Source organism: Prionailurus bengalensis, chromosome X (genome assembly GCF_016509475.1).
Source record: "Prionailurus bengalensis isolate Pbe53 chromosome X, Fcat_Pben_1.1_paternal_pri, whole genome shotgun sequence".
Classification (NCBI taxonomy): domain Eukaryota; kingdom Metazoa; phylum Chordata; class Mammalia; order Carnivora; family Felidae; genus Prionailurus; species Prionailurus bengalensis.
Window position 1 is genome coordinate 52852563 of NC_057361.1, and position 11398 is coordinate 52863960.

General features: G+C 35.7%; 1 pseudogene; it reads left to right on the plus strand.

Annotated features, from left to right (window-relative positions):
- Positions 1 to 519: 519 nt before the first annotated feature.
- LOC122477275 lies at positions 520 to 777 on the plus strand (annotated as a pseudogene).
- Positions 778 to 11398: the final 10621 nt, after the last annotated feature.

The window sequence follows — 11398 nt, forward strand, 5'->3', positions numbered from 1 at the left end:
TCTACATGTAGTCTTACAGGTTTTGTTCACTCAAACCTCTAGTTGGTTTCTTTGATGTTCATAACAATTTGATAACTATCTAGCGGTGTTCAAGGGATGAGACAGGCCTAGGGTCTCCCTAATCCTCTACCATCTTAACTCACTCTATATTTCTTTATACAACACATTGGACAAGACAGACAAGAAAAAATAACACTTTAGTAGTAAAATGCATATAACATACCTTAAGTACAATAGGAATTCAGATAAAAGTGTTCTGAATTCAATTTTTATCTTAATCAGTCCGTGTTTTCCTCATGAAAGATGGTACCTAAGGTAAGTCTTGCAGATTGTCTAGTTACAGAAAAAAAGAGAATGTCTTGTCTCTGAATCTGCTTCTTCATTGGTAAAAAAAGGGATGATGTTGTCCCCTTCTCTCCTATATCATTGCTATGGTTGAATAAGGTGGCATATGTGAAAATATTTGGTAAATTAAAAAGAATTAAGGACTGGCTAGGCTTACAAAAGAATAAATATGCCTTTAGCTAGAAATTTACTACACCCATCCTTAAAAGAGGAAAAGAAAAAAAAAACATAAAAAGAAATAGCTAGCTCAAAGCCCAGATTCCTATTTTATGGATGTAAAATGTTCAGGTTGTTACAAGAGTACCACGGTTTTCAGCCATGATCAGACGGTGTTTTTTTTTTTGTATAGGTTGTTTAACATTGTTGCGCCAGCCAAGAGGAGGAAAGGCCAGACTCACAGAAGGCTTTTCATTTAGAAGAAAGCAACACTAATGATCCATATTAGTGTTATATACTCCTGAATTTGTGTTATATCACAGAGAGCCTTATCAGTTCAGTAATTCCAGTTAATCTATAAAGATAATGTAATTGTTTTTAATTTTGTAAGGTGCACATCGGTTGTCTATTTTGGTGTCAGTTTTTCAATAAATTTTGGCTATGGACAAAAAAAAGCACTAAACAATGTAAACTGTTACTAATACTTGCTAAAGTATGAAAGTGTGAGTGCATGTGATTGATGTGTGTACATACAGCTTACAGTGAGGGTATTGTTTTAAGGATGGACAACTCCCCTACTACTAACTCAGAGAGTTATAAAATTTCAGGGCAAAGAGGGACCTCAAAGGTCATGTGATTGAACCCCATCTGGTGCTTGTTAAAAAGGAGGCTGGAGGAGAAAATGGTCTGGTATCTACTAAGGAAACTGATCTGTGTCTCTACATAGTCATTAATCTCCCAAATTCTGTTAATTTAGAAAATAGTACCACAGATTTTTTTATTAATCTTATAAATTGACTTGAATTAATATTTTTTTTACTTTTAATGTTTTTAATAATGTTGACTGAAGTAAAGCATTACATTTATTTCAATGCAGACTCTTCCTTTTTCTTCTAATTACCATATTCCAAAAATATGGAAATTAAAAAATTGGAAGGCAATTTTCTTAGATCAGCTTATTGTTTCTGAATTTTGCTCCTAAAAGAAGATTCTTTGCATTCCCAAATTAAGAACGTGATTCGTTGGGGAAGATGTTCTAACCCAAAGTACAGAAAACAGAGAGAAGAGTCACAATTTTATCTTTCAGCTCACTTATTCTGGATGTTAATCAGTACCTAATGCCAATTTATCTCAGGGAAGACCACCCAGGTAACTTTAATCAGGTTGGACTTTATAGTAGATGATTATTTCAAGGCAATTCTCAGTATATATGGCTTAATTCCAAGGGTAATGTTAGTCATTTTTATGTAACTCTAAATTTGCCAAGGAAACAAGAATATTATAGTGATAGTTAAGCAAAACATTAAGGTAATTAGCCTTAGATGAGAAAACACAAGTGCCACTTTTTTCTTCCTTTTTAATTTTTATTTATTTATTTTTATTTAAATACAAGTTAGTTAACATACAGTGTAGTCTTGGCTTCAGGAGTAGAACCCAGTCTCTTACATATGACACCCATTGCTCATCCCAACAAGTGACCTCCTTAATTCCCATTAACAATTTAACTCATCCCCTGAACCCATTCCCCCTCCAGTAACGCTCAGTTTGTTTTCTGGATTGAAGAGTCACTTATGATTTGTCTCATCTCTGTTTTTATCTAATATTTCCCTTCCCCTATGCAATTCTATTGAGTTTCTCAAATTCCACATATGAGTGAAATCTTATGATATCTGTCTTTCTCTGACTTATAATGCCCTGTAGTTCCATCCATGTTGTCACAAAGACAAGATTTCATTCTTTATCATCTTTATCATCACGTATCATCACGTATATATCATATACATATATATATATATATATTCCATCCATGTTGTCACAAATGGCAAGATTTCATTCTTTATCATCACTGAGTAGTATTCCATTGTGTATATACATATGTATATATATATATACACATGTATATATGTATATATACATATATATACGTGTATATATATATATATATACGTATATATATGTATATTTTCCATCCATGTTGTCACAAATGGCAAGATTTCATTCTTTATCATCACTGAGTATTATTCCATTGTGTATACATATATGTGTATATATATGTATATATATACATATATATATATTTTTTCCATCCATGTTGTCACAAATGGCAAGATTTCATTCTTTATCATCACTGAGTAGTATTCCATTGTGTACATACATATGTGTGTATATATACGTATATGTATATACGTGTATATATATGTGTATATATACATATATATACATACACATATATATACGTATATATATACATATATATATACATATATATTAGATGTTCTATATATGTGTATATACACAATGGATAATTAGATGTTCTATATATGTGTATATACATATATACATATACATATATGTATATGTGTATATACATATATACATATGTTCTATGTATATATGTATATACACATATATAGAACATCTAATTATCCATTCTTCAGTCAATGGACATTTGGGCTCTTTCCATAGTTTGGCTATTGTTGACAGAACTGCAATAATCATTGAGGTGCATGCTCCCCTTTGAATCAGCATTTTTTGTATCCTTGGATTAACATGTACTTGTGCAATTGCTGGGTTGTAGGGTAGCTCTATTTTTCATTTTTTAGGAACCTCCATACTGTTTTCCAGAGTGGCTGCACCAGTTTGCATTCCCACCAACAGTGCAAAAGGTTCCCCTTTCTCTGCATTTTCACCAACATCTGTTCTTCCTGAGTTTTTAATGTTAGCCATTCGGACAGGTCCGAGGTGGCATTTCACTGTGGTTTCGACTCATATTTCCCTGATGATGAGTCATGTTGAGTATATTTTCATGTGTCTGTTAGCCATCTGGAGGTCTTTGGAAAAGTTCCCATGCATGTCTTCTGCCCATTTCTTGACTGGATTCTTTGTTTTTTTGGGTGTTGAGTTTGGTAAATTCTTTATAGATTTGGATACTGACCCTTTTTCTGATATGTCATTTGCAAATGTCTTGTCCCATTCCATCAGTTGCCTTTTAATTTTGTTGATTGTTTCCTTCACTGTGAGTAAGCTTTTTATCTTGATGAGGTGCCAATAGTTCATTTTTGCTTTTATTACCTTGCCTCCAGAACCAAATTAAGGAAGAAGTTACATGCTTGAGTCAAAGAGATTTCTCCTGTAGGATTTTTATGGTTTCCTGTATCACACTTAGGTCTTTAATCCATTTTGAGTTTATTTTTGTGTAGGGTGTAAGAAAGTGATCCCATTTCATTCTTCTGCATGTCACTGTATAGTCCTCCCAGCACCATTTGCTTTAGAAACTGTCTTTTTTCCATTGGATACTTGTTACTCCTTTGACAGAGATTAGCTGGCCATATATTTGTGGGCCCATTCTGAGTTCTGTATTCTTTTTTTTTTAAATGTTAATGCTTTTTTTTGAGAGAGAGAGGGAGAGAGAGAGAGAGCAGGAGAGGGTCAGAGAGAGAGGGAGACACAGAGTCTAAAGCAGACTCTAGGCTCTGAGAGTCAACACAGAGCCCAATGCAGGGCTTGAACTCATGAACCATGAGATCAAGACCTGATCGGCCACTTAACTGACTGAGCCACCCAGGCACCCCTGGGTTCTCTATTCTATTCCATTGATCTATGTGTCTGTTTTTATGCCAATATCATATTGTGTTGATGATTACAACTTTGTTATACAGCTTAATGTCCAGAAGTGTGATACCTCCAGGTTTGTTTTTCTTTTTCAATATTACTTTGGTATTTGGGATTTTTATGGTTCCATTAAAATTTTTGGGTTCTAGCTCTATGAGGAACGATGTTGTTATGTAATAGGTATTTCATTGAATGTGTATATTGCTTTGAATATCAACATTTTAGCAACATTTTGTCTTCTAATCCATGAAAATGGAATGCTTTTCCATTTCTTTGTGTCTCCTTCAATTTCTTTCATAAGATTTCTGTAGTTTTCAGCATAAATATCTTTTATCTCTTTGGTTAGGTTTATTCCTAGTTATCTTATTGTTTCTGGTGCAGTTATAAATGAGATTGATTCATTGATATATTTTCTGCTGCTTCATTATTGGTGTATAGAAATACAACCAATTTCTGTACATTTATTTTAAATCCTTTGACTTTGCAGAATTCATGTATCAGCTCTAGCTGTTTTGTGATGGAGTCTTTCGTGTTTTCCATGTAGATTATGATGTCATTTGTGCAGAGTGAAAGTTTGACTTCTGTGCCAATTTGGATACATTTTATTTCATTTTGTTGTCTTATTTCTGAGGCTAGGACTTTCAGTATTATGTTGAACAACAGTAGTGAGAGTGGACATCCCTGTCATATTCCTAATCTTTTGGTAAAGCTCTCATTTTTTTCCCATTGAGGATGATATTAGCTGTGTGCCTTTCATATATGGATTTTATGATGTTGAGGTATGTTCCTTCTATCCCCACTTTCTTGAGGGATTTTATACAAAAAGGATGTTGTGTTTGTCAAGTGCTTTTTCTGTATCTATTGAGAAGATCATATGGTTTTTAAGCCTTCTTTTATTAATGTGGTGTATCATGTTGACTGATTTGTGAATATTGAACCAGGCTTATAGCCCAGGAAAATAATCCTATTTGATCATGCTGAATAATTCTTCTAATGTACTGCTAAATTCAATTTACTAGTATCTTGTTGAGATTTTTTTTTATCCAGGTTCATCAGGAATATTGGCCTGTAATTCCCCTTTTCAGTGCAGTCTTTGCCTGGTTTTGGAAACAAGGTAATGCTGACTTCATACAATGAGTTTTGAAGCTTTCCTTACATTTCTATTTTTTGGAATACTTTGAGAAGAATAGGTATTAACTCTTCTTTGAATGTCTGGTAGAGAGCATCTGAGGGTTGATTGGGGGGGTGGGAGGCAGGGGAGGGTGGGTGATGGGTATTGAGGAGGACACCTGTTGGGATGAGCACTGGGTGTTGTATGGAAACCAATTTGACAATAAGTTTCATATTAAAAAAATAAATAAATAAACATTACAAAATTTTAAAAAATGTCTGGTAGAGTTGCCCTGCGAAGCCATCTGACTTAGGATTCTTATTTGTTGGGAGGTTTTTAATAACCAGTTCAATTTATTTACTGGTTATGGGCCTGTCCAAATTTTCTATTTCTTCATGTTTGAGTGTTGGTAGTGTATTAGTGTCTAGGAATTTGTCCATTTCTTCCATATTGTCCAGTTTGTTGACATATAACTTTTCATGGTATTCTCTTCTAATTTTTTGTATTTGTGTGATGTTGGTTGTGTTCTCACCTCTTTCACTTGTGATTTTATCTATTTGTGTCCTCTCTCTTTTCTTTTTGAGAAGTCTGGCTAGGGGGTATCAATTTCTTTTATTCTTTCAAAAAGCCAGCTCTTACTTTCATTGATCTGTTCTAATGTTTTTGTTTTGTTTTGTTTTGTTTTGTTTTGTTTTGTTTTACTGAGACTCTGTATTCTTTATTTCTGTTCTAATATTTATTATTTCCTTTCTTCTGCTGGCTTTGGGCTTTATTTTCTGCCACTTTTCTAACTCCTTTATGTGTGAGGTTAGGTTGTGTATTTGGGACTTTTTTGCTTCTTTATAATTTTTTTTCTTTACTTTTAGTTATTTTTGAAAGACAGAGAGAGACAGAACATAAGTGGGGGAGAGGCAGAGAGAGAATAAGACACAGAATCTGAAGCAGGTTCCAGACTCCAAGCTGTCAGCACAGAACCTAATGTGGGGCTCGAACTCAAAAACTGTGAGATCATGACCTGAGCTGAAATTGGACGCTTAACCAACTGACCCACCCAAGCGCCCCTTTGTTTCCTGAGATAGGCCTGAATTGCAATGTATTTTCCTCCTAGGACTGTGTTTGGTGCATACCAAAGGGTTTGTACTGTTGTGTTTTCATTTTTATTTGCTTCCCCATAATTTTTAATTTCTTCTTTAATTTCTTGGTTAGCCCATTGAGGACTTTCCAAATTTGTTCTTGTGGTTAATTTCAAGTTTCATAGCATTTTAATCTGAAAATATGCATGGTATTATCTCAATATATTTGTACCTGTTGAGGGCTGATTTGTGATCCGTTATGCAATCTACTTTGGAGAATGTTCATGTGCACTTTAGAAGAACGTGTATTCTGCTGCTTTAGAATAAAATATTCTGTATATATTGGTTAAGTCCATCTGGTCCAATGTGTCTCTCAGAATTGTTGTTTCCTTGTTGATTGTCTGATTAAATGATCTTTCCATTGCTTTAAGTGGGGTATTAAACTCTCCTACAATTATGACATTATTATCAATGAGTTTCTTTATGTTTGTTATTAATCAATTTATATAATTGGGTTCTCCCAAGTTGAGTACATAAATATTTACAATTGTTAGATCTTCTTGATAGATAGACCACTTAATTATGATATAATGCCTTTAATCTCTTGTTACAGACTGTGTTTTAAAACCTACTTTGTCTGAGGGGCACTTGGGTAGCTCAGTCAGTTAAGCGCCCGACTTCAGCTCAGGTCATGATCTCGCCCTCCGTGAGTTTGGGCTCCGTATCTGGCTCTCTGTTTATAGCTCAGAGCCTGGAGCTTGTTTCAGATTCTGTGTCTCCCTCTCTCTCTGTCCCTCCCCCGCTCACGCTCTATCTCTCTGTCTCTGAAAAATGAATAAACCCTAAAAAATTGTTAAATCTAGTTTGTCTGATATAAGTATGACAATTGCAGCTTTCTTTTGATGTCCATTAGCATCATAGATGGTTCTCCATCTCTTAATTTTCAATCTTTAGGTGTCCTGAGAACTAAAGTCCTCAGAACTAGAGTCTCTTATATGCAGCATATAAATGGATCTTGTTTTTGTTTGTTTGTTTGTTTGTTTGTTTGTTTGTTTTTATTCATCCTGATACCCTATGTCTTTTGATTTGGGCATTTATTCCATTTACATTCAGAGTGATTATTGAAAGGTATGAATTTAATGCCATTGTGTTATTTGTAGGTTTCATGTTTGTGATGATGTTCTCTGGTCCTTTGTACTCTTTACTGCTTTCCACTCATAAAGTCCCTTTTAGAATCTCTTGCAGGGCTGGTTTAGTGGTCATGGACTCCTTTAGCTTTTGTTTGTCTGGGAAAGTCTTTATCTCTCCTTCTATTCTGAATCACAGCCTTGCTGGATAACGGATTCATGGCTTCATATTTTTCCTAATCAGCACATTGTATATTTCATGCCACTCCCTTCTGTCCTGCCAACTTTCAGTGCACAGGTCTGCTACTAAACTTATGTATCTACCCTTGTAGTTTAAGGACGTTTTGTCCCTAAGCAACGTCAGAATTTTCTCTTTATATTTTTATTTTGCCAGTTTCACTATGATATGTCATGGTGTTGACCTGTTTTTGTTGATTTTGAAGGGAGTTCTCCATGTCTCTTAGAATTGGATGTCTGTTTCCTTCTCCACATTAAGGAAGTTCTCAGCTATGATTTGTTCATATAAACATTCTGCCCCTTTTTCCCATTCTTCTTCTTCTGGGACTCCTATGATACAGATATTGTTTCATTTAATGAAATCACTTAGTTGTCTAACTCTTCCCTCATGATCTTGTAATCTCCTTTCTCTCTTTTTTTCAGTTTCATTATTTTTCATAATTCTATCATATATTTCACCTATTCTCTGCTTCTTCAATCCTCTCTGTCAATCTTCTCTGTAGTTTATTTTACATCTCATCTATAGCATTTTGTAATTCATCCTGACTAGTTCACAAGTCTGATCTCTGCAGGAACGATTTCTCTGGTGTCTTATATGCTTTTTTCAGTCTTATGACTATTTTTCTAAATTCTTGTTCAGATATATTGTTTGTATCTGTTTTGAGCAGTTATCTGTCTTTGATTTCTTCTTGACCCTTCTTTTGGGGAGAATTCCTTTGTCTTGTCATTTTGCCTAATTTTATCTTTTGCATGTTTTAAAAGCTCGATATGTGTCCTTCCCCTGAGAGTACAACTATATTAAAAAGGGGTCATACACTGCCCAGGGCTTGGCACTCCAGAAGGTGTTTCTGGTGTATGCTGCATACACTGTTGTTGCATTTGGGCTTCTCTATACCATTTGTAAGTCCTCTCAAGAGCTTCTCCTTGCTTGCAGTGGTGGAGTGTTTGGAACTTTAACTAGGTTTTCTTTTCCTTGTTTGTTGACGTAACCTTTGGGGGGTGGGAATTGAAGTTGATGGAAGTCTGATCCCATAAAAAGAGAAAAAGGAAAGGGGAGGAAACAAAACCAAACAGGGAATTAAAAACTATAAGTCTAATTCCAGAGAAAGATAAAGGGAAATAAAAAGAAGAAAAAAAGAGAAAATATAGAAAAATATTAGAATAAAAATACTTGATGAAGGAAAATATACATATATAATAAAAATTGACCAAAATCAATACAGAAAATATAAGCCTGATTGCAAAAGAAAAAAAAATAAAGAAAAGAAAACAAGAAGGAGGAAAGAAAGAGACAAGAAATATTTTTAAAAATTTTCTATTGTTGCATGGGTCTGGTGACTGTATTGGTCTGGAGGAGAGGCCAGCTGATTTGGGTCAGTCAATCTTGGTCTAGTAAATAAGCAGTTGCCAGGCACAGAGTGGCGGGGTTTGGTGTAAGTGTGTCTCGCCCCCACTGGGGACTGCTGTGCTGCTCTCTAAAATCCCACTGTGTTGGTGTTGGGAACAAAATGGCATCACCTCATTTCTCCTCCCTGACCGGCTATCTCAACCCACACTGTTCACTGTTCTACAGCCCTCAGAGAATAATGAGGGTGGTCAACTTGCTGTGCTCCACAGTTCTCCTGAGCCTTGTTGGCACTTGACTGGGATTCAAAAACCAATGTCTTGGGGCGCCTGGGTGGCGCAGTCGGTTAAGCGTCCGACTTCAGCCAGGTCACGATCTCGCGGTCCGGGAGTTCGAGCCCCGCATCAGGCTCTGGGCTGATGGCTCAGAGCCTGGAGCCTGTTTCCGATTCTGTGTCTCCCTCTCTCTGCCCCTCCCCCATTCATGCTCTGTCTCTCTCTGTCCCAAAAATAAATAAACGTTGAAAAAAAAATTAAAAAAAAAAAACAAAAACCAATGTCTTTAAGGACACGGTAAGAGGAAGCTCCTCTCTCCTCTGGAGTAGAGACTCTCCACCCTGTTGATTAAAGGCCTTTGGCTGCATCTGCAAGGTTTTTTGTCCTTAGTGGGGGGCAATAAACCTCTTCCCATAAAATTCTGGGAACTACACTGTGCTATGCAGTTGGGGGCTGGATTCCTTCTCTCCTGGAGCGTGCACCACAACTCCACTATGGAGAAAGTCACATACTTCCAAAACGTCTGACTTTCAGAACCAAAGGCTGTTTTCAAAAAAATCTGGCATTCTCTGTACCTCTTGTTCCTCTGTTCATGCTCCAGAGATGTTATCCTCCTGTGCTAACCCAATGCCGCCCTTTTACAACCCTTTCTTTTTCTCTCCCTTTTGTCTCTCCACATAAAGTGTTCCCTCCCTTCTGTGACTATGCTGTTTTATCTCCTCCAATTCACATACACACACCTTGATCCTGTCAAGCTGTCTCCCTCAAACTGTGGAAATCCTTTTGCTGCTCCACAGATCAATTTCTTGGTTGTTCCAAGTGATCAGACCTCAATATAGCTGTGTTTGAGGGACCAAGAAAATCTCAGTACCCCTACTTCTCTGCAATCTTAACTCTCTCTCTCTCTCTCTCTCTGCCCATTTCTTAACTTGGTCATTTGGTTTTTGGGTATTGAGTTTGATAAATTATTTATAGATTTTGGATACTAACCCTTTATCCGATATGTCATTTGCAAATATCTTCTCGCATTCCATAGGCTGCCTTTTAGTTTTGTTGATTGTTTACTTCATTGTTCAAAAGCTTTTTATCTTGATGAAGTCCCAATAGTTCATGTTTGCTTTTGTTTCCTTTGCTTTCGATGACATGTCTAGTAAGAAGTTGCTATGACCAAGGCCAAAGCGGTTGCTGTCTGCGTTCTTATCTAGAATTTTTATGGTTTCCTGTGTCACGTTTAGGTCTCTTATCCATTTTGAATTTATTTTTGTGTATGGTGTAAAGAGGTGGTCCAGTTTTATTTCTTTCTGCATGTCACTGTCCAGTTTTCCCAAGTCCATTTGTTGAAGAGATTTCCTTTATTCCATTGGATATTCTTTCTTGCTTTGTTGAAGATGAATTGACATATAGTTGTGGTTCCATTTCTGGGTTTACTTTGCTGTTCCATTGATCTATGTGTCTGTTTTTGTGCCAGGACCATACTGTCTTGATGATGACAGCTTTGTAATATAGCTTGAAATCCAGAATCATGATGCCTCCAGCTTTGTTTTTCTTTTTCAGAATTGCTTTGGTTATCTAGAGTCTTTTTTGGTTCCATACAAATTTTAGGATTATTTGTTCTAGCACTGCTAAAATGCTGGTGGTATTTTGACAGAGATTTCATTAAATCTGTAGACTGCTTTGTGTGTATAGAGAGTTTAACAATGTTTGTTCTTCCAATCCGTAAGCATGGAATGTTTTTTCATTTCTTTGTGTCTTTCTCAATTTCTTTCATTAGCATTCTACAGTTTTCAGAACACAGATGTTTTACCTCTTTAGTTAGATTTATCCTAGGTATCTTATTGGTTTTGGTGCAATTGCAAATGGGATCTATTCCTTGATTTCTTTTTCTGCTGCTTTGTTATTACTGTATAGAAATACAACAGATTTCTGTACATTGATTTTATATCCTGAAACATTGCTGAATTCATGTATTAGTTTTAGCATTTTTTTGGTGGCATCTTTTGGGTTTTCTACATATAATATCATGTCGTGTTCATTTTGTGCACAAAGTAAAACTTTGGTTTTTTCCTTCCTTATTTGCATACCCTTTATTTATTTTTTGTTGCCTTTTTTTTGAGGCT